General features: G+C 40.0%; 1 pseudogene; it reads left to right on the top strand.

The window, feature by feature from the left end:
• The first annotated feature begins 17601 nt into the window (after positions 1-17601).
• On the top strand, positions 17602-23524 carry LOC112605934 (annotated as a pseudogene).
• Positions 23525-25228: the final 1704 nt, after the last annotated feature.

Below are 25228 nucleotides of genomic sequence, written 5' to 3'. Positions count from 1 at the left end.
TGGCATGGCAAAGGAGACAGGATCTTACAGGACCCTACAAGGTACGTTTACAAGGAATTAGAATTGGGAGCATAGATAAGGTCCGCTGGTCACAGAAAAATGAGCAGTTAACATTCCTTTTAGTTTCGGGAGAGGGGGACAGGAGAGAGGACACAGGGAAACTTTCAGCAAAATTTTTGCTGTTTATAGCTTTCTTGGGGAAGAAAACACATGCACAAATCCTGGTGTTAGGAATATTTTAAGCTTATATCTTCAATATTAATCATCTAGGACCAAAGGAAGTCCTGATGCAGGGAAATGAGTGAGTTTCACAGCTTTCTGAGCCTCTACTCAACCAAGGAAGCCCAGCTGGCACCTCCTCTCACTCTGAGACTCATCACTGTCATCTGAGTTCATTTCTTGTTGATCCAACGGAAGTGAGCAACAAACCTATCGTGGATGCCCACTGCATGATGTCTATGTGATAGATGCATAAAGTAAAGACAAAGTGAATTTTAGATACATTCATAATATTTTAAGCTTAATCTCCATACAATTCAACGGAAATATCCCCTGACCTGAAGTTCTGGTTTCCCTGCATTCCAGACAGGACATTTTATTTTGTCCTCATCTCCGTAAGTACTGAGTATTGTGAGAGGAACAAGTGAGTTCCTTTTGTTTCTGATTCCCCAGAGTCTATATTTTGCTTGGCACACAGGAGAGAGCAAAAGTAAAACTCTATGTTAATTACTGAATAGAACCTTCCTTGGTTCACAAAAATTGGCTGTGATCAGTGTGACTTCGACATACTTGATTCTTTTTTTTTCTGAGACAGAGTTTCGCTCTTGTTGCCCAGGCTGGAGTGCAATGGTGTGATCTCAGCTCATGGCAACTTCCACCTCCCAAGTTCAAGTGATTCTTTTGCTCAGCCTACTGAGTAAGTGGGGTAACAGGCATGCACCACCATGGCCAGCTAATTTTGTATTTTTAGTAGAGACAGGGTTTCTCCATGTTGGTCAGGCTGGTCTTGAACTCCAGCCCTCAGGTGATCTGCGTGCCTCGGCCTCTCAAAGTGCTGGGATTACAGGTGTGAGCCATCATGCCCAGCCTGGCAGACTCAATTCTTTGCTGCCTGTTCTTTCATCCCTTCCAGCAACGTGCCATAGAACTAGAGATGATAAAACAACACTTGTTTGTTTCTATGTCATGACGTGGGCCCTATGATTCTATTGATTAGTATTCACAGCATCCAATTATTCAAAAACCAAGGAAGAACTTTTCATAGATTTAATAGGAAAAAAATAGAGGCAGAAAGAAACGGGGGCAGGTAAACCTTATTGCTTGGACTGACACACATTTTACACTGTCACATTACTCCAGACAAAAAAAGTAAACCAAAAGTGTTCTTAGAACTTCATTATTGTTTAATCAATACAATACAGCTGTATTGAACACTATGGACATCGGTGTGGTAAGTGATGGCCTATGGTTATGTCCATTTTTTTATTATACTTTAAGTTCTAGGGTACATGTCCACAACCTGCAGGTTTATTACATATGTATACATGTGCCATGTTGGTTTGCTGCACCCATTAACTCAACATTTACATTAGATATTTCTCCTAATGCTATCCCTCTCCCAGCCCCCCACCCCCTGACAGGCCCTGTTGTGTGATGTTCCCCACATTGTGTTCATGTGTTGTCATTGTTCAACTCCCACCTATGAGTGAGAACTTGCAGTATTTGGTTTTCTGTCCTTGTGATAGTTTGCTTATAATGATGGCTACAGGCTTTATCCGTGTCCCTGCAAAGGACATGAACTCATCCTTTTTTATGGCTGCATAGTATTCAATGGTGTATATGTCTCATATTTTCTTAATCCAGTCTATCCTTGATGGACATTTGGGTTGGTTCCAAGTCTTTGCTGTTGTGAATAGTGCCTCAGTAAACGTTCATGTGCGTAGAATGATTTTTAATCCTTTGGGTATATACCCAGTAATGGGATTGCTGGGTCAAATGTATTTCTAGTTCTAGATCCTTGAGGAATTGCCACACTGTCTTCCACAATGGTTGAACTAATTTACACTCCCACTAACAGTGTGAAAGTGTTCTTATTTCTCCACATCCTCTCTAGCATCTGTTGTTTCCTAACTTTTTAATGATCACCATTCTAACTGGTGTAAGATGATATCTCATTGTGGTTTTGATTTGCGTTTCTCTGATGACAAGTGATGATGAGATTTTTTTCATTTGTCTGTTGGCTGCATAAATGTCTTCTTTTGAGAAGTGTCTGTTTAAATTCTTTGCCCACTTTTTGATGGTTGGTTTGTTTCTTTCTTGTAAATTTGTTTTAAGTTCTTTGTAGATTCTGGATATTAGCCCTTTGTCAGATGGATAGATTGCAAAAATTTTCTCCCATTCTGTAGGTTGCCTGTTCACTCTGATGGTAGTTTCCTTTGCTGTGCAGAAGCTCTTTAGTTTAATTAGATCTCATTTGTCTATTTTGGCTTTTGTTGCCATTGCTTTTGGTGTTTTACTCACTAAGTCTTTGCCCATGCCTATGTCTTGAATGGTATTGCCTAGGTTGTCTTCTAGGGTTTTTATGATGTTAGGTCTTACATTTAAGTCTTAATCCATCTCGAGTCAATTTCTGTATACAGTGTAAGGAAGGGATCGAGTTTCAGTTTTCTACATATGGCTAGCCAGTTTTCCCAGCACCATTTATTAAATAGGGAATCCTTTCCACATTGCTTGGTTTTGTCAGGTTTGTCAAAGATCAGATGGTTGTAGATGAGTGGTGTTATTTCTGAGGCCTCTGTTCTGTTCCATTGGTCTATATCTCTGTTTTGGTACCAGTACCATGCTGTTTTGGTTACTATAGACTTTTAGTAGCATGCTGCCTCCAGCTTTGTTCTTTGCTTAGGATTGTCTTGGCTATGTGGGCTCTTTTTTGGTTCCATATGAAATTTAAAGTAGTTTTTTTCCAATTCTGTGAAGAAAGTCAGTGGTAGCTTGGTGGGGATGGCATTGAATCTGTAAATTACTTTGGGCAATATGGCCATTTTCACAATATTGAATCTTCCTATCCATGAGCATGGAATGGTCTTCCATTTGTTTCTGTCCTCTTTTATTTCGCTGAGCAGTGGTTTGCAGTTCTCCTTGAAGAGGTCCTTCACGTCTCTTGTAATTTGGATTCCTAGGTACTTTATTCTCTTTCTTGCAATTGTGAATGGGAGTTCACTTACGATTTGGCTCTTTGTTTGTCTATTATTGGTATATAGGAATACTTGTGATTTTTGCACATTAATTTTGTATCCTGAGACTTTGCCGAAGTTGCTTGTCAGCTTAGGGAGATTTTGGGCTGAGACAATGGGGTTTTCTAAATATACAATCATGTCATCTGCAAACAGAGAGAATTTGACTTCCTCTTTTCCTAATTGAGTACCCTTTATTTCTTTCTCTTGCCTGATTGCAAAATTGTGCCAGTTTTCAAAGGGAATGCTTCCAGTTTTTGCCCATTCAGTATGATATTGGTTGTGGGTTTGTCATAAACAGCTCTTATTATTTTGAGATACATTCCATTAATACCTAGTTTATATAGAGTTTTTAGCATGAAGGTCTGTTGAATTTTGTCAAAGGCCTTTTCTGCATCTATTGAGATAATCATGTAGTTTTTATTGTTGGTTCTGTTTATGTGATGGATTACGTTTATTGATTTGTGTATGTTGAACCAGATTTGCATCCCAGGGATGAAGCTGACTTGATTGTGGTGGATAAGCTTTTTGATGTGCTGCTGGATTCGGTTTGCCAGTATTTTACTGAGGATTTTCTCATTGATGTCCATTAGGAATATTGGTCTAAAATTCTCTTTTTTGTTGTTGTGTCTCTGCCAGGTTTTGGTATCAGGATGATCCTGGCCTTATAAAATGAGTTAGGGAGGATTCCCTCTTTTTCTATTGATTGTAATAGTTTCAGAAGGAATGGTACCAGCTCCTCTTTATACCTCTGGTAGAATTTGGCTGTGAATCTGTCTGGTCCTGGACTTTTTTTGGTTGGTAGGCTAGTAATTATTGCCTCAATTTCACAACCTCTTATTCATCTATTCAGAGATTCAACTTCTTCCTGGTTTACTCTTGGGAGGGTGTATGTGTCCAGGAGTTTATCCATTTCTTCTGGATTTTCTAGTTTATTAGCATAGAGGTGTTTATAGTATTCTCTGATGGTAGTTTCTATTTCTGTGGGATAGGTGGTGATATCACCTTTATCATTTTTTATTGTGTCTATTTGATTCTTTATTCTTTTCCTCTTCATTAGTCTTGCTAGCAATCTATGTTGTTGATCTTTCCAAAAAACCAGCTCCTGAATTCACTGATTTTTTTTTGAAGGGTTTTTTGTTTCTCTTATCTCCTTCAGTTCTGCTTTGATCTTATTTTTTGCCTTCTGCTAGCTTTTAAGTTTGTTTGCTCTGGCTTCTCTAGTTCTTGTTGTTGTTGTCTTTTTTTTTTTTTTTTTTTGAGATGGAGTTTCCCTTTTGTTGCCCAGGCTGGAGGCTGAAGTACAATGGCACCATCTTGGCTCACCACAACCTCCACCTTCCTGGGTCCAAGCAATTCTCTTGCCTCAGCCTCCTGAGTAGCTGGGATTGCAGGCATGTGCCACCACACCAGGCTAATTTTGTATTTTTAGTAGAGACAGAGTATCTCCATGTTGGTCAGTCTGGTCTCGAACTCCTGACCTCAGGTGATTCGCCTGCCTCAGCCTCCCAAAATGCTGGGATTACAGGCATGTGCCACCTAGTTCTTTTAATTGTGATGTTAGGGTGTCGATTTTAGATCTTTCCTTTTTTCTCTTGTGGGCATTTAGTGCTATAAATTTCCCTCTACACACTGCTTTAAATGTGTCCCAGAGATTCTGGTATGTTGTGTCTTTGTTCTCATTGGTTTTAAAGAACATCTTTATTTCTGCCTTCATTTCACTATTTACCCAGTAGTCATTCAGGAGCAGGTTGCTCAGTTTCCATGTAGCTGTGCAGTTTTGAGTGAGTGTCTTAATCCTGAGTTCTACTTTGATTGCACTGTGGTCTGAGGGACAGTTTGTTATGATTTCTGTTCTTTTACATTTGCTGAGGAGTATTTTACTTCCAACTATGTGGTCAATTTTAGAATAAGTGTGATGTGGTGCTGAGAAGAATGTATATTCTGTTGATTTGGGGTGGAGAGTTCTGTAGATGTCTATTAGGTTTGCTTGTTTCAGAGCGGAGTTCAGGTCCTGGATATCTTTGTTAACCTTCTGTCTCATTGACCTAACATTGTCAGTGGGGTGTTAAAGTCTCCCATTATTATTGTGTGGGAGTCTAAGTCTCTTTGTAGGTCTCTAAGGACTTGCTTTATGAATCTGGGTGCCCCTGTATTGGGTGCACATATATTTAGGATAGTTAGCTCTTCTTGGTGAATTGATCTCTTTACCACTATGTAGTGGCCTTCTTTGTCTCTTTTGATCTTTGTTGGTTTAAATTCTGTTTTAACAGAGGCTAGGATTGCAACCTCTGCTTTTTTTTTTTTGCTTTCCATTTGTTTGGTAGATCTTCCTCTAACCCTTTATTTTCAGCCTATGTGCATCTTTGCACATGAGATGGGTCTCCTGAATATAGCACACTGATGGGTCTTGACTCTTTATCCAGTTTGCCAGTCTGTACCTTTTAATTTGGGCATTTAGCCCATTTACATTTAAGGTTAATATTGGTATGTTTGAATTTGTTCCTGTTATTATGATGTTAGCTGGTTATTTTGTCCATTAATTAATGCAGTTTCTTCATAGTGTCGATGATCTTTACAGTTTGGCATGTTTTTGCAGTGCCTGGTACAGGTTGTTCCTTTCCATGTTTAGTGCTTCCTTCAGGAGCTCTTGTAAGGCAGGCCTGGTGGTGACAAAAATCTCTTAGTGTTTGCTTGTCGGTAAAGGATTTTATTTCTCCTTCACTTGTGAAGCTTAGTTTGGCTGGATATGAAATTCTGGATTGAAAATTCTTTTAAGAATGTTGAATATTGGCCCCCACTCTCTTCTGGCTTGTGGGTTTCTGCCAAGAGATATGCTGTTAGTCTGATGGACTTTCCTTTGTGGATAACCCAACCTTTCTCTCTGGCTGCCCTTAACATATTTTCCTTCATTTCAACCTTGGTGAATCTGATGATTATGTGTCTTGTGGTTGCTCTTCTTGAGGAGTATCCTTGCGGTGTTCTCTGTATTTCCTGAATTTGAATGTTGGCCTGCCTTGCTAGGTTAGGGTAGTTCTCCTGAATAATGTCCCGAAGAGTGTTTTCTAACTTGGTTCCATTCTCCCTGTCACTTTCAGGTACACCAATCAAATGCAGGTTTGGTTTTTTCACATAGTCCCATATTTCTTGGAGGCTTTGTTAGTTATTTTACCCCTCTTTTTTTCTCTAGTCTTCTCACTTTATTTCGTTAATTTGACCTTCAGTCACTGATATGCATGCATCATGAAGTTCTCATGCTGTGGTTTTCAGCTTCATCAGGTCATTTAAGGTCTCTTCTACACTGTTTATTCTAGTTGGCCATTTGTCTAACCTTTTTTCAAGGTTTTTAGCTTCCTTGTGATGGATTAGAACATGCTCCTTTAGCTCAGAGAAGTTTGTTATTACTGACCTTCTGAAGTCTACTTCTGTCAATTTGTTAAGCTCATTCTCCATCCAGTTTTGTTCCCTTGCTGGCGAGGAGCTGCCATCCTTTGGAGGAGAAGAGGCACTCTGATTTTTAAAAATTTTTTGCTTTTCTCCTCTGGTTTCTCCCCATCTTTGGGGTTTTATCTACCTTTGGTCTTTGATATTGATGACCTACAGATGGGGTTTTCATGTGGATGTCCTTTATGTTGATGTTGATATTGATGCTATTCCTTTCTCTTTGTTAGTTTACCATCTAACAGTCAGGCCCCTCAGCTGCAGGTCTGTTGGAGTTTGCTGGAGATCCATTCCAGAACCTGTTTGCCTGGGTATGACCAGTGGAGGCTGCAGAACAGCAAATATTGCTGCCTGATCTTTCCTCTGGAAGCTTCATCTGAGAGGGGCATCCACCTGTTTGAGGTGTCTGTGGGCCCCTTCTGGGAGGTGTCTTCCTGTCAGGCTACATGGTGGCCAGGGACCCACTTGAGGAGGCAGTATGTCCATTCTTGGAGCTTGAACGCCATGCTGAGAGAACCACTGCTCTCTTGAGAGCTTCAGACAGGGACGTTTAAGTCTGCAGAATCTGTCTGCTGCCTTTTGTTCTGCTATGCTCTGCCCCCAGAGGTGAAATCTAGAGAGGCAGTAGACCTTGCTGACCTGTGGTGGGCTCCAGCCAGTTTGAGCTTCCTGGCAGCTTTGTTTACACTGTGAGCTACTCAAGCCTCAGCAATGGCAGATCCCCCTCCCACTGTCAAGCTGCAGCCCCACAAGTTGAGCTCAGACTGCTGTGCTAGCAGTGAGCAAGGCTCTGTGGGTGTGGCACCCACCGAGCCAGGCATGGGAGGGTATCTCCTGGTCTGCCATTTGCTGTGACCATGGGAAAAGTGCAGTATTTGGTCAACAGTGTACCCTTTCTTCAGTTACAGTCTGTCATGGCTTCCCTTGGCTAGGAAAGGGAAATCCACTGACCCCTTGTGCTTCCCGGGCGAGGTGGTACCCTGCCCTACTTCGGCTCGCCCTCTGTGCACTGCACCCGCTGTCCAAACAGTCCCAATGAGAAGAACCAGGTACCTCAGTTGGAAATGCAGAAATCACCCATCTTCTGCGTCAATCTTGCTGGGAGCTGCAGACCAGAACTGTTCCTATTCAGCTATCTTAGAAGCGATCTCCAGTTATGTCCATTTAACTAAAACTTTCTCTCTGTTTTTGAGATGGAGCCTCGCTGTGTCACCCAGGTGGAAGTGCAGTGGTGTGATCTCGGCTCACTATAGCCTCTGCCTCCCAGGTTCAAGCCATTCTCCTGTCTCAGCCTCCTGAGTACCTGGGACGACAGGTGCATGCTGCCATGCTCGGCTAATATTTATATTTTTAATAGAGGCATGGTTTCACCATGTTGCTAAGGATAATCTTGATCTCTTGACCTTGTAATCCACCCATCTCAGCCTCCCAAAGTGCTGGGATTACAAGCATTAACCACCGTGTCCGGCCAAACTTTCTTATGAAAACTCCAAGTCTGCCTAAGCTAAGGACAGGAGTTATATCTTACATGAATTTTAAAACAAGGCCCACCTATTTGAGTATGCAATTACACTCTTGAAGGAGAAAAGTCAGAGAACATAATGATGAAATCACTAGAACTTAACTGGCATCTGGAAATATTTTCTGATTATGAATTGTCAACTATAATTTTATTTCCAGATGACTTTGTCTCAGTTGTTACACAGTGTTTATAAATGTTCTAAATCAAGGGAACTTGTGGCAATCTTAGAATAAAATAATACGTTTGAGTTCTTAATTTCTTTTAATTAGAAGAAGCTTTTTCTTAAAGTGAAGAGAATGTTATTATTACATATTTTTCTTCAGAAAAGACAGGCTGTATTTTCTAGCAATTATGAATTTGTTATATATGATGATCTGGTTCTTGGAACATTCTTGAATCTAATATCTCTAAGGCAGGTGTGTACAGCAAGAGGTGAATAACACAAAAATCAATAGAATAATTATTAAAAAATTGAGTTTGTTAGAACTGCACAATATTGCTGAATGTGGATTGCTCTGAAATCTGAAAACATTACTTGTGAATTGCTTATATCCAAAATGCAGACACAGTGCTGGGTGTTGGTTTATTTGTTTTCTATTTTTCAATCCTCTTTTCTAGTCAAAATACGTAGAAACTCTGAGGGTGCCCAGGGCAAGCACCAGCCTATGCCACCACCCTCGCAGAGCCCTGGGTATGCTTGACCATTGAGGGCCAGGAGGTTAACTGCCTCCTGGACATTGGCACGGCCTTCTCAGTCTTACTCTCCTGTCCCAGACAACTGTCCTCCAGATCTGTCACTATCCGAGGGGTCCTAGGACAGCCAGTCACTAGATACTTCTCCCAGCCACTAAGTTGTGTCTGGGGAGCTTTACTCTTTTCACATGCTTTTCTAATTATGCCTGAAAGCCCCAGTCCCTTGTTAGGGAGAGACATTCTAGCAAAAGCAGGGGCCATTATACTGAACATAGGAGAAGGAACACCCATTTGTTGTCCCCTGCTTGAGGAAGGAATTAATCCTGAAGTCTGGGCAACAGAAGGACAATATGGACAAGCAAAGAATGCCCATCCTGTTCAAGTTAAACTAAAGGATTCCACCTCCTTTTCCTACCAAAGGCAGTACCCCCTTAGAAACGAGGCCCAAAAAGGACTCCAAAAGATTGCTAAGGACATAAAAGCCCAAGGCCTAGTAAAACCATGCAATAGCCCCTGCAATACTCCAATTTTAGGAGTACAGAAACCCAGTGGACAGTGGAGGTTAGTGCAAGATCTCAGGATTATCAATGAGGCTGTTGTCCCTCTATACCCAGCTGTACCTAACTCTTACACTCTGCTTTCCCAAATACCAGAGGAAGCAGAGTGGTTTATAGTCCTGGACCTTAAGGATGCCTTTTTCTGCATCCCTGTACATCCTGACTCTCAATTCTTGTTTGCCTTTGAAGATCCTTCAAACCTAACGTCTCAACTCACCTGGACTGTTTTACCCCAGGGGTTCAGGGATAGCCCCCATCTATTTGGCCAGGCATTAGCCCAAGACTTGAGCCAATTCTCATACCTGGACACTCTTGTCCTTCAGTACATGGATGATTTACTTTTAGCTGCCTATTCAGAAACCTTGTGCCATCAAGCCACCCAAGTGCTCTTAAATTTCCTCACCACCTGTGGCTACAAGATTTCCAAACCAAAAGCTCAGCTCTGCTCACAGCAGGTTAAATACTTAGGGCTAAAATTATCCAAAGGCACCAGGGCCCCCAGTAAGGAATGTATCCAGCCTATACTGGCTTATCCTCATCCCAAAACCCTAAAGCAACTAAGAGGATTCCCTGGCATAACAGGTTTCTGTCGAATATGGATTCCCAGGTACGGCAAAACAGCCAGACCATTGTATACAGTAATTAAGGAAACTCAAAAAACCAATACCCATTTAGTAAGATGGACACCTGAAGCAAAAGCGGCTTTCCAGGCCCTAAAGAGGGCCCTAACCCAAGCCCTAGTGTTAAGCTTGCCAACAGGGCAAGACTTTTCTTTATATGTCACAGAAAAAACATGAATAGCTCTAGGAGTCCTTACACAGGTCCAAGGGATGAGCTTGCAACCCGTGGCATACCTGAGTAAGGAAATTGATGTAGTGGCAAAGGGTTGGCCCATTGTTTATGGGTAGTGGCGGCAGTAGCAGTCTTAGTATCTGAAGCAGTTAAAATAATACCAGGAAGAGATCTTACTGTGTGGACATCTTATGATGTGAATGGCATACTCACTGCTAAAGGAGACTTGTAGCTGTCAGACAACCGTTTACTTAAATATCATCTTGCATGTCGTGACACCTTCACCAATAACATAGTCATGCATTTCCCTCCTGCCTTTTTTGGTTTTCTTCCCATCTCGGGGATCCTTTTCTCTTACTATAAAATTGTTTCCTCCATGCTGAGGGTTTCATCATTAGGTGGGAATTCCCTTTGTCTCCATATTGCTGTGTGGGCATGGAGGACTAGGTAAGGCTTAGGGATTCTTAGTCGGCCTAGGAAATCCAGTTAGTCCTGTCTCTCAGTTCCCCTTCACAACAGAAAAACCCAAGTGCTGTTGGGGAGATTGGCTGACGACTGCTCTAACTACTTCCTGCTGAATTGGGGCATAGTAGGGGTTGTGCAGTTGAGATTTCCTTGGGAGGGGTGACTTTGATGTCATTAACATTGGAGCATGGGCTAGCAGGCCGGTCCAGGGGTCCACAGTAGATCTTAGTCATGGACTGCATCTGGGACTCCATTTGAAGAACCATTTGTAGTTTTACAGCTTTGATTCTGGAAGAGACAAACTTAACAAGGAGGTTAGAGATACTGGGATTGAAATGTATGGCCTGCAGTGCAAGGGATTATTTCTTTGGCACATTTCTCAGGCCCTGACTATCTGCTTGATAGTTTTGAAAAGGCCTGGTCCAGTAAATAATAATTTGGCCATCTGATGGGTGCTATCAATGCCTAAGTAAAAGGTTTGGTGAAGGATTTTAAGTAATTTCATTGGTTAGCTCTAGGCAAAAGTATTTTTCCTTCTTTGGTGGCCAGCCATCCTGAGGGGAGGAAACTATGTTCTCGTGAGGTTCCCCATTCTATTTCTTCTTCTGAGTACTGGGGCTTGGTTTCCCAGAGGGGATTACCCCATACTAGGGGTCCTTCTATAAGCATTTCTAATGGAGGGTCCTACCTTGCGGCTCTTTTGACTTCAATATCTGCTTGGCGGTTCCCTTCATCTTTCCCCAGGAAGGGCGCAGTGGCCTCCATGTTGTACACAGTCGTCACCCCCATGCTGAACCCCTTTATCTATAGCCTGAGAAACAGTGACATTAAAAGTGTCCTGCAGTGGTTGCATAACAGAACAGTTTAATCTCATTATTTTATTATCTGTTCCATTCCTTTTGTAGTGTGGGTTAAAAAAGCCAGCAAGGTCAAATACAAATAATATCACAGGGTGAACACCCACTGTGATATTAAGAGTAATAGCTCCCGAGGATATCAAAAATACTATCACAAAGTGTACACACATGGGGTACACCCACTGTGATATTAGAAGCCATATTTCCCTAAAATATTATGAAAAATATCCCCAGGTGTACACCCTCTGTGATATTAGAAGTAATGTTTGCCCTGGATATTATGAATAATATCAAGGGTATACACACATGTGGTACACCCACTGTGATATTAGGAGTTATATCTCCCTAGGATATTATGAATAATATCACAGGGGGTGTACACACATGGTGAACACCACCAGTAATATTAACAACATCCCCATAGAATATTACAAATAATATCACAGGGGGTATACATACGTGCTGTACATCCCCTGTGACATTAGGAGTAACATTTACCTCAGATATTATGAGTAATATCACAGGAGTTACACCATCTTGAACATTAGGAATGTCCCCCTAGGATATTACAAATAATATCACAGGGTGTACACACACTGGAACATGAGGAGTAACATCTTTCCAGAATATTACGAATAATATCACAAGGTGTACACCACCTGTGACATTAGGAGTAACATTGGCACAGGATATTATGGATAATATCACAGGGTGTACACCCCCTGTGACACTAGGAGTAACATCCCTCTAGATTATTGGATATAAGATCACAAGGTGTACAAGCATTGTGACATTGGTAGTAACATACCTTTAGGATATTATGAATAATATCACAGTGTGTACACCCCCTGTGACATTAGTAGTAACATTCCCCTAGGATATTACAAATAATATTACAGGGTATAGAGCCCCAGTGATATTAGGAGTAACATTTCTATAGGCTATTACAAATAATATCACTGTGTGTATATCACATGTAACATTAAAAGTAACATCCTCCAAAACTATTACAAAAAATTTCACAGGGTGTACACCTGCTGCGACATTAGGAATATCATCCCACTAGGATATTACAAATAATATCACAGGGTGTACAAGCATTGTGGCATTAGTAATAACATCCCGCTAGGATATAACAAATAATATCATGGAGTGCACACCTTCTGTGACATTAGAAGTAACATCCTCCTAGGATACTACGAATAATATCACAAGGTGTAAACCCCGTTGACATTAGGAGAAACATCCCCCTAGGATATTCCAAATAATATCACTGGGTGTACACCCCTGTGACATTAGGAGTAACATCTGTGTAAGATATTATGTATAATATCACAGGTTGTAAACCCCCTGTGACTTTAAAAGTAACATCCCCCTAGAATATTTCAAATGATGTCACAGGGCATACACCCCTGATGACATTAGGAGGAACATCTCCCTAGCATATCATGAATAATATCACAGGTTGTACACCCAGTGAGATATTAAAAGTAACATCCTCCTAAGATATTATGAATAATATCACAGGGTTTACACCCACTGTGATATTAGGAGTAATATCTTCCTAGGATATTACAAATAATGTCAAAGGGTGTACACCCCTGTGATATTAGGAGTAATATCTCCCTAGGATATTATGAATAATATTACAGGGCGTACAGCCCCTGTGATATGAGGAGTAACATTTCTATAGGATATTACAAATAGTATCACTGTGTGTACACCTCATGTGACATTAGGGGTGGCATTCCCCAAAACTGTTACAAATAATTTCACAGGGTGTACACCCCCTGTGATATTAGGAGTAACATTCCACAAAACTATTGCAAATAATTTCACAGATAATAATGTAACATGAGGAGTAACAAACTTGTAGGATATCACCAATAATATAAGAAGGTGTTCACCACCTCTGACATTAGAAGTAACATCCTTTTAGGATATTTCAAATAGTATCACCAGGTGCATACTCCTTGTGATATTTTTTACACCATTTGTGACTTTAAAAGTAACTTTCCCCTAGGATAGTACAAATGATATCACAGGTGGTTTACACACATAATTTATACCTCCTGTGACATTAGGAGTAACATTCCCCTAGGATACAATGAATACCATAACAGGGTGTATGCTGCCTCTGACATGAGGAGTCACATCTTTCTGGACTATTACAAATAATATTACAGAAGTTGTACACATATGTTATACACTCCATGTGCCATTAGGAGCAACATCCCAATAGGGTATTAGGAATAATATCACAGGGGTTGTACACACATGGTGTAATCCCACCGAGACATTAGGAGTAACATCCCCCTAGGATATTACGAATAATATCACAGTGGGTGTACACAGATGGTGTACACATTCTGTAAAATTAGGCGTAACACCCCCCAAAGATACTATAAATAATATCACAGGGTGTGTACAAACATGGTGTATACCTCCTGTGACGTTAGGAGTAACATTTTTCTCAGATACTATAAATAATATCACAGGGGTATACACACATGGTGAGCCCCACCTGTAATATTAGGAGTAACATTCTTATAGGATATTTTGAATAATATCACAAGGGGTGTAAACATATGCTGTACATCCCCTGTGACATTAAGAGTAATGTTTCCCTGGGATATTATGAGAATTATCACAGGGTGAACACGACTTGTGACATTGGGAATAACGTCCCCCTAGGATATTACAAATAATATCACAGGGTATACACCCACTGTACACACCTGGTGTATACCCACTCTGTACACATCTGGTGTACACACCTGGTGTACACCCACTCTAATATTAGAAGTAATATCTCCCTAGGATAAGGGCAGGATAATTGAATAAATGAAGGCAGGATATATGATAAATGAAATATATAATATACATATAGTAAGTTAAAATAAATGAAGGCAGAATAATTAAATAGCATCAAAAGAAACATCACAAGGCAGAAATTACAGTCTTTGCAACACTACTGTGTAATTACTATAGGGCTTAATATTCTTTGAAAACTATGTGCTTCTATTCACAATAGCAAAGACTTGGAACCAACCCAAATGCCCATCACTGACAGACTGGATAAACAAAATGTGGCACATATACGCCATGAAATACTATGCAACCATAAAAAAGAATGAGTTCATGGTTTTTTTCAGGGACATGGATGAAGCTGGAAACCATCATTCTCAACAAACTAAAACAGGAACAGAAAACCAAACACTGCATGTTCTCACTCATAAGTGGGAGTTGAACAATGAGAACACATAGACACAGAGAGGGGAACATCACACACCAGGCCTGTTGGGGGGCGTGGAGCAAGGGGAGGGAGAGCATTAGGACAAATACCTCATGCATGCAGGGCTTAAAACCTAGATGACGGGTTGATGGGTGCAGCAAACCACCATGGCACATGTATACCTATATAACAAACCTGCACAATCTGCATATGTATCCCAGAAGTTAAAGTAAATAAATAAATAAGAAAACTATGTGCCAGGCATTTCCCCCTCATGATCTATTTACTGCCCACATCTGCCGTCTGCCCATGTCACATAATAGGCAAGTGAGGGAGCCAGGATCTGGAACCAGGTTGTCTGATTTCCAAGTCTGTGTTTATACCATATACCAGTTACTAGGTTTGAGTGTGAATAAATGGAAGGGAGAGAGTTTGCTCTTGGAGTTCAGAGGAGAGAGAGCTGTGGGCTGGAGAGGTAAGTGAAGGCTTCATGAAGCCTTGGATTATTACTTGGAAGTTATTGGATTAGTTCTTTTATTCCCCAGTATTCTAATATGTTTTTCCACGTTCTTATTGATTTAATTTTTTTTTTTTTTTTGAGACGGAGTCTCGCTCTGTCACTCAGGCTGGAGTGCAGTGACGCTATCTCGGCTCACTGCAAGCTCCGCCTCCCGGGTTCACGTCATTCTCCTGCCTCAGCCTCCTGAGCAGCTGGGACCACAGGCGCCCACCACCGCGCCCACTACCGCGCCCGGCTAATTTTTCATATTTTTAGTGGAGACGGGTTTCATCGTGTTAGCCAGGCTGGTCTTGATCTCCTGACCTGGTGATCTGCCCACCTCGGCCTCCCAAAGTGCTGGGATTACAGGTGTGAGCCAGCAAGCCCAGCCTTAATTTTATTTTTTAATATGTAAAACATTAGCATGCTTCCAAAACTCAAAACTGTATATAAAAGTCTATCCAGAGAAGGACCACTTCTTCCCCCGTCTGCTTCACCACCCCGCAACCCTTTGTAGGCAACAGTTTTATTGATCTGATTGGTTCTGCTTTGTGTGTCTAGTATTTTTTACTTTTAGGAATAGGGTCTCACTCTGTCGCCCAGGGTGGGGTGCAGTGGTGTGATCAAACCTCACTGAAGCCTTGAATTTAATTTTTTATTTAATGCTTGCCATTGTGTATATTATATGTTGAGTGCTTGATTTTTTTTCTTCCTTTAAAGAGTATTGGTTTTGTTCTGGCAGATGTATAAGTTACCTGTTGATCATTTTGATCATTTTGATACTTGTTAGTATGTTTTATCAGAGCAGTTCTGAAGTACTGTTTACTCCAGGACTAGTTTAGCCCTACTACTGAGGCATGACCTTTCTCATAGACTCTAGGGAATATCCCCATATTGAGTGCAACCTTTACTCTCTGATCATTGGAATTCAAATGTCTCCCAGCTGTTTGCTCTGGGAATTGTTGGTTCACAGCTTGTTGGTTGTTCTTCGCTTGGCCTCATGGAGTTTCTCCCTACATATGCATGGCTTATTCAGCCATGAATTCAGAGGGATCTTATATGGACTTCCGGTGCTTTTTCCTGAATTTTTAAAAATAAGAGATACATCTATGTTTTATTTTCCCTTCTTTCTTACACAAAATTAGCATACTATATATATGGTTTTGTCTTTTGCTTTTGTTTAGCTTTTAAAAATTTAGCTGTATATCCTGGAAATGACTCTACATCAGCTCATGGGAAATTTCCATAATTCCTTTCTACATGTCATCCAACTCTGTGGTACTTTGCCTCACAAATTCCAGCCACCTCAGCTTCCGTGATCTCTGCCTTCTCAACTCAGCAAGAAGGCCATGCCCAGCTTCGGTTCCCCCACCCGTACAATGGTCTGGGGAGCACTTTTAGGCTGAAAGCAGGGGAAGAGTAGGCTCATCTCACCTGTTTTTCTTTTCTAGGGACACATTCCTATGCTGCGGATTATCCAATGTCTTAAAACATGTGTTTCATACATTGTGTCTAGTTGTCTAGTTGTTTATGCTGGGAATGCAAGTCCATTGCCAGTTCATCCATCCTGGGCAACATGGCCAAAAATAAATTTTGCATGCATAACTGAATTACTTAATTTTGTTCAGCTAAGTGGGGTTCCTTCTTCCAAATGAGCTCCTTTTGCACATACTCAGAATGATGGGAAAAATCTTGCACATATTCTCTGGCAGCTTTTATATAAGTCATTACCTTAAAACCAGTCTTAGCTCAAACCCCTTATCCCCACTTGTCTTGAGCTTCCTGATCTGAGGTTGAGCTGCCCAGTGTCTGGTCTGCATCCCGTTTTCAGAGGCCTGTCCTGTTCTTCTGGTCCCAGCTTGTCTCTCAGCTCTGTTCCCTGCCCTGCTTAACTTTTGAAGTCTTCTGTTCAGATTACATATTCTCTATGCATAGCAAACGCTTATGTAGTACTTTCTTTTTCTTCTTGGGATACATGTGCAGAATGTGCAGGTTTGTTACATAGGTACACACGTGCCATGGTGATTTTTCACTCTGAGTGCTGCATGGCTCTGAGATTGTTGTATCCTTACAAAAGGTGTTCCCTAAAATGGCCTGTCCTGTCTTTCTACTTTCAGAAAAGTCCCTGCTGCCCACAAATCCTGCCTTGCGAGAGCCAAGTGACCTACTTTCACTGCCTTGAATGTTAGAATTTCTAGCCACCACCCCTTAAATTCTGGAACATCCCCACCCACTCTCCTCATCAGCAAGTCATACTATGACATGAATTAGGACTCGCTGAGTCTTTACTCGCTGGCAGTTGTGGACATGGTATGCTCTGGGCATCCAGGAAGTGTCGAGTCCCTGGGCACAAAGACAGACATTAACCATGTCCCCAGCTTCCAGCAAGTGGGTGTTCAGTTTCTTGTAAGAACTATTATTACTATTATTATTATTGTTATTATCACTATAGTAACAAAGAGGTCTCTTCACTCCTAGATACTTCAAAGCTCTTTTCTTAGAAACAAGGATATTCCCTATCAAAATAAGTAAATTAACATTCAAATTTCATCAATTGCCTTGATTATATTCATTATGACTATTTTCCCCCAATGTGCGGATCCAATCCAAGATTATGCATGACCTTGAGTAGTCACTTCTTTAGCCTCTTTTAACCTGGAGTTTGCACAGAGGTGTTGATCAATCCCATTGCTCTATTCACTACAGCCCTGCTCCCGTGCTCTCAGTCATGGAGAAAGAACTCAGCTAAATAAATATTCCTGTGCAAGACCTTCCCTGGCATGGCAGAGGGGATGGTATTGAGGTACTTGATTAATGTCAGTGCCTATATGGTGTCTGAATGGCCAGGGTATCATGTACTAGAGCTAAGAAAAATAAATTATGTATTTGCCAAACCTATTTGGGAACAAACCCATACCTTAGAAGCTTATTTATTTCCACTTGGCAAAGGTATGTGCTGCCACTGAGGACAGCAGTCATACCAAAGTTAGCTTAAAGATTTTTTTTGTTCTTACTCCCTCCTTCCCTTCCCTCCTTCCATTCTTCTTCCCTTTCTTGTCCTTCTCACCTCACTCCCCCTTTGCCTGGTAGTTATTTGAGCTGAAAGACCATCCTATAAATATCTTAACTGAATAATAACATCCAAGTGGTTCTCTGAAATGAGAAGCCCACAGTTAGGCTGGTTCTGCCAGCCAGGGGCTATTTTAACCATCACAGAACTGAGACAGTCTCACATTCTGTAGCTGATATCAAATATATTAAAATGAACATACATGTCATGTAAGTTTTTTGAATGTATTTTTATAATTATGTTTTTGAAATTATTTGGTTATAAGTTACTTATTTATTATAGGATTGCTTGTAATTTCTGGAAAATCCTTGTGCATTCTCTGGAAATTTTGTGATGTGAGAAAATCTAACCCTAAATTGTGTTCAAATGCAATGGAAATTTCAACACATAATAAAGAAACAATAAAGTTGACTTAATAAAGTTGAGATAGCTTACAGATATTCAGATTTTAATTCTTTTAGTTTTTGCAAATTCCCCGCAATATTTAGCTGCATTTTGTATTTGTTGTTGTTTTGCAAGGGGTTTAAGTGTTCTTATTGTCCCCCAACTCCCCACCCCTCCAAAAGACGGGGAATCCTCAAACACTATGCCTATGGGCCACATGGGTAGAACGCCCTGACTAGTTGGAGTCATTGTTATGCTATTACCACCTGTGTGTTCCTCGATGAGTACTTATCTCTCTGTTTCAGCATCACAGGAGCTGTGTGACCAAGGAAGTAGCACTGTATCTAAGGATGATAAAAGTCCATGAAACATGATAATAATTTTTACTTGTACAATACCATCCACTAAATACTTTCACATACTTGACCTCATATAATTCATTGTGGTCATCAGATACAACTGAGAAGGCTTGTGTGAGGTTTGACTTGCCCAGTTGACTGTGAGTGGTGTGGACCAAGGCACTTGCCTGTCGTGTTCACTATTGTATCCCCTGGGCTCAGAACATGGCCAGTCCGATATCCATCTACCCACCCACCTATATCCATCAATAGAATATTTATTGAGCATGTACTACATAGTGCTGAATAATGACTAGTGATGTTAATCTATCTTGGAGATTTTGGGGAGGGGGCATTTAGCACCATAAGTAGTTTATTTAGCATCCAAACACATAGCTTTCTTTTAAATTACACATTTTGTCTTATAAATTATGCCACTTATTTAAATTTTTAAAAATTTTATGAAAAAAGAATCCAGGTTCTGAGTAAAGTCCATCACAGTCCAAATGTGGGACCTTGTTGATCTAGGATAGTGGTTAACAGACAAGAGTTAAGCATCAGGGTGTTGGATTCACTTCCACACTAAAATACTGAGCTTAGAGCCTGGAACAAATGATTTAACTTCGTTAGACTGCAGTTTTCTCACTTGCAAAATGCAAATAATAACTGCATTATTGGCCTCATGGGCTTTTCGGAGATTCATGAGGTTATGAATATGTGATTTATGAACTGTGAAGAGCAATACATAATTGTAAGAAAATATAATTATGATGATGATCGGGATCATTATGGGAAGAGAAGACAAGACAAAATTAATTGTAAAGTGTTTTATAAAATTCAGATACCAGATTAAATAAAAAATAATACATAAACCATAGGAAAGTGAAGGATGGAAGAAACATTTTAAAGAGTAAAGAGTGATAGAAACATAATATCCTCCTCTATTTCAATAAACAAGGAATGACCTATAATTTGGAGTACAAAATCAGGACATCATTTATGATTTAACAAGCTTCCATAATTTCCTAAAGCAAATACTTAGATTCTAGACTCAATGATGCCATGGAACTGTTACTCCCTAGAAAAATTTGGGCCACAATTAATGGAGACTGAAGAGAGGCTTGTACATTCTGCTTTGCAATCTTGTTGGTTATGCCAATCTCTTTGCAGAATTGCTCTGTTGATGTAGATATTTAACTGTAATCTAAGCCTCATTTGCTTATGCCTGTAGAAGGAAGTGATGGGTTCCCACTATCTCACTTTGCAAAGGCTCAAAAAGATGGATTTACTAGGTTAGCAATACCCAATGTATCAAAGAGTCAAGGAACCATATCCAATCAAATCAACACCCTGGTAGGCCTGGCACCCAAATCTCTGCCTCAGTCCATATATAGCACCCACTGTGGGGTAGGATTCAATGTAGGATTTGAGAGGAGAGAGATGGTAGAAAAGGATAAGATTTAAATCACAATGAAGTAGATAATGTAAGCACTCCTCAAAGAGAGTCAGATAGCCAAACACAGTTCTTTGCCATTGCTCATTGGGCTTTGTGAACTTAGGAACTCCAAAGAAAAGAGGAAAAGACTGGGTTCCATCATAGTTTCAGAGCTCAAAGGCCTCACCCCACTGTTCTTACTTTCCCCCTTTTTATGTTATGTTATGTTATGTTATGTTATGTTATTTTTGACACAGGATCTCACTCTATTGCCCAGAAGGTAGTAACTGCAGGGGCGTGATCTTGGCTTACTGCAATCTCCACCTCCCAGGCGCAAGTGATCCTCCCACCTCAGCCTCCCAAGTAGGTGGGACCACAGGCATACGCTTCCATGCCTGGCTAATTTTTGAATTTTTTATATAGACGGGATTTCACCATGTTGCCCAGACTGAATGATTCCACCTCTTCTAAAGGGCAGAGCCCTCTTTTGGCTTTGACTTCTCTTCACCAAAGCCCCTTGGTTTGAATTCCTGCTGAAACCAATATGACATTGCTTTGCTCTGTAAAAATGCATTAGCAAATGTGGAAACATGAAAAGATTTAGCATCATTAAGCACACTGCTTTGTGGTAATCTGATATGAACTTACCTCCTCGACTCTTCTGTGAACTCCATGAAAGCAGAACACTGTCTTTTCTATCCTGGTGTCTCTGCTTCTAGCCAGGTCCTGGAACCTAGTTAGTATTCAGGAGGTGGTGGTTGAATTGAATTTGAAATTGTTGAGCCCTCTCACTTCACAGTTGTGGGAGCATGAGAACCAGGCCAGGGTTGGCACACAGGTCTCATTCTACTCATTAGGGAGCCATCTGGAGTAGATGAAGCACAGAGACAGCAAGTTCAACTCCTGGCTTTACACTAAATTAGGTTAGTTATTCTATATCTCAGACCCTCAGTCTCTTCATCTGTAAAATTAGATTAATCATACGTTTTTTTCATGATGTTTTTACAGATTAGGAATACTAAAGTAAAAGAAATAGGAAGTGAAGAAATTGTATGTATCATCCTTATTACCCTCTGCCTCCATGTTTGTTTCTGGTCACCAGCTATAACCTCCTTATTCTTTTACGGAAAGTAACTTGCCCCCATCCCCTGATGGGGCCTCCCAAACCTTCAGGCTGGTCAGGTTGAAACCCATGGTACTTGATCCCTGGAAGCAGAAAGTGACAGCAATCTGTGGCTCCAGTTCAGCTGTAGCCAGTGTGGATCCTGCGTTTAAACTCCCACACTCACCCCTGAGTTGTAGCCCTGGTTCTGGTCAATGGCTTTGGCTTCCCATCCCAGTTCCAGCATCTCGAAATTAAGAGGCAGAAGGAAACATGGATTTCATATTCCCCCCTTGCCCACACTGTCGAGATCCTTGATACGAGGTCTCAAATTCCCTACAAAATACTTCCACTAACAGAATCACCTCCAGCCCATGCCTCTCTGCTCCCAGAGGTGGCCCCATCGCATTCTTGGTCAGTCCTGTTGGTAAACAGGATTTTCCTTTAATTATGAAAACCACTGCCCTTGAAAGACCACCCATTGGTCCTAGTTCAGCTTTTTTTTTTGCTTTTTAAAAATTTTTTTTTTAAGTCAGGTTCACACTCCCGCCCAGGCTGAAGTGCAGTGGTGCAATCACGGCTCACTGCAGCCTCGACCTCCTGGGCTCAAACTATCCTTCCACCTCAGCCTCCAGAGTAGCTGGGACTATAGGCACACTTAACTGTACCCAGCTAATTTTTTTACGTTTTATTGAGACGAGGTCTCACTATCTGGCCCAGGCTGGTCTCAAACTCCTGAGCTCAAGTCATTCTCCCGCCTCAGCCTCCCAAAGTGTTGATATTACAGGCATTAGCCACCATGCCTGGCTCTAGTTTTACTTTCTACAGCCACATAAAACGTAACATTTAATCTCCAAAATGATACCACAAGTCTCTAAAAGATGGTAGTCATTCCTCTCATTATCTCTTTGGCACATGGGATGAAAAATTACCATGTAAACTTCACAAAGACACATGTTTTTCAGTTTTACCTAAATGGGTGCCTTGCACATAGCAGGTGCTCAATAAATATTTGCCAAATGAATAAATAAATGAACCCCTATTATGTGCTTTATAATTCACTGGTCACTTTATATTCACTATCTCTAGATCTCACAAGCTCTCTAGGAAGAAATTACTAATCCCATTTTATAGATATTATTTTGCATGTAAAGTAGGATCTTCTGTATTCATCTTTATTTCATCTGTAATGTCAATTCTCCTTTCAAAATGCAGATAAAAGCAAGTGCTTTTTCTTAAAAATCCTTTAATAAATCCATTTTACTTCTAAAAAGTTACTGGTACTCTTACTTATTAAATCAAGCCAATAGGCCCAGACATTGACACTATGGTCATGGCGGAGGGGGTGGCGTGCTGAGGAAGAACAGGCTGGGCACAGGATTTTTATAATTGGCCTGATGAATCCTTTGAAGAAATAGACAGTACACTTGCTGTTCAACAGTATATTCAACAGAACATAAGAGCAGATTGCTCCAATATTGACAAAATTCTTGAACCATCTGAAGGCCCAGATGAAAGTTAGAGAAGTATGGACATTTAAGGCAATTCTTCCTTGAGCTAAATGGACTTGTTGTCAAACTTCAGAGTGAATGCCATCCAGATACTTGCACTCAAATGACAGCAACTGAACAATAGATTTTTCTTTGTGCTGCTCATAAAACTCCAAGAGTGTCCTGCTATAGCCTATACTAGACACACAATTGATGGCGCTGCATGTTTTCTGAATGGCAATAAATATTTTCCCAGCAGGGTTAGCATAAAGGAATAATCTGTAGCAAAACTAGGATCAGTATGCCTTAGGATTTACAGGATATTTTTGCATGCTTATTTTCAAAATTGGCAGATATTTGATGAATATGAAAATGAAATATTTTTGTGTCATTGGTTTACTAAATTTGTGATGAAATAGATGAAATATAATTTGATGTCCTGCGATAACCTGATTATACCAATATTAGAAGAGGAAGTACAGAATTCAGTTTCTGGGGAAAGTGAAGCAAGAAGGGAATCATATGGAAAAATGTACTGATCACCTATCTAACATGAATTATGTACTGTATATATCATTTTAGACACATCAATCATGTATCCATATTATAGCTTCTTCATTAGTAGTATAATCCATATTATAGCTACTACATGTATAGTATAGCTGGGTTATACGTGTATTGTATGGGTTATACATGTATTATACATGTTATACATGTATTGTATGCTGGGTTTGCCTTTTAAAATGGGAAATACTTTTTAAGTTATTCATAAGCTGTATATTCACCAGTGTGGCACCCATGGTTTTAAAATAAGATTAGTATTATCTGTTTATAATACCTGTTAATAAAATAATTTACAGTTTGGTAAAATTGCTGCTAAACAATCATTGGATCACAATCCTCATCAAACAAACCCATCTATAAAAAAAATTGAGTGAGAGCTTGAGGTTTCACAGAAGCCATTTACTAAAGAGGTAGAAATGTTTTTCTTTGGTTTTACCCTGAGTTTAGATATCCTAAAAAAATTCTACAGTACGTAGTTTTGTCTTACCTGTTAACTTTCCTCAAATGAGATAAACTGTTTTAAAATTCTGTTTATAGTTTTTGATATGCATATATAATTTTATATATATCTAAATACAAATGCAAATGAAGCAAGAGTAATACTTAAATAATTTTACTGTGCTACATAAAGAACATACTTGGAAAGGATTTACCTTTCTGCAACAATGGACTGGTGCATACAGGATGATGATAATGATAAGGCACATAAATGATGTTCCCACTGGAAACCTGCCCTGTCCACCCTTTCTCGTTTCCCTTAACCTTATCCTCAAACTACCTTAGCTGAGAAGCTTTTCACCAGACTGTGAGTTAGTGGTGGCTTATACCTATTTATATTTGTATTAATTGCTTGCAGATTATACCTCATACTAGCAATTACATTACACTACAAGAAAATGTATTTGCATAGGGTCTTGCTTATCTTTGTTTTGCAAAATTGTTCTTAGAAAACAGTCCTTAAAATAGTTTGACTCTTCCTGTTAGTAATATTAATCTTTCATTTAACCAGCTAGCCAGCATTAAATAAAATTGAAGAAATACTGTAGTATTTATTTTCCACCCTCTCCTCACAAAGTTTGTGTTTGAATTATGTGCACGTGGGAGATTATTAGCAATAATTCATAGGTTCCAAGGGTGTTGATGAATAGTCATACATTTTTTGGACTTTGTTTTAATTCATTGTGGTAAGATTGATTCAAATGCAGATTTATCAGTCTTATAATCTATTGAATGCCATTTTTGATAAAGCACTGGAGATCTTATTGCCAAACTGATTGTTTTCAGCACTAAGGCTGAAAACATTGTACATGTTGTGAAGAAAGTATTTAAATTCAACATTTGAACAGATTTAACAAACATGAGGAACTTTTTATATTTAAAAGGGTTATTTTGAAATGAAGATGAAAATGTATTCATCTTAATTGTTTTTTTCAAATTTAAGGGAATAATTTATACCATCTTTTGAGACAAGAATGTACAGCAAAAGTGTGGGGAACAGTAGTATACTGAGAGTGTGTGTATATATATCGTGTATGCCTTTCCAAACCTGCC

The sequence above is a fragment of the Theropithecus gelada genome, chromosome 14 (assembly GCF_003255815.1).
Source record: "Theropithecus gelada isolate Dixy chromosome 14, Tgel_1.0, whole genome shotgun sequence".
Lineage (NCBI taxonomy): Eukaryota > Metazoa > Chordata > Mammalia > Primates > Cercopithecidae > Theropithecus > Theropithecus gelada.
Note: the sequence above shows the minus strand (reverse complement) of the source record. Positions and strands in the feature narration are given on the sequence as shown.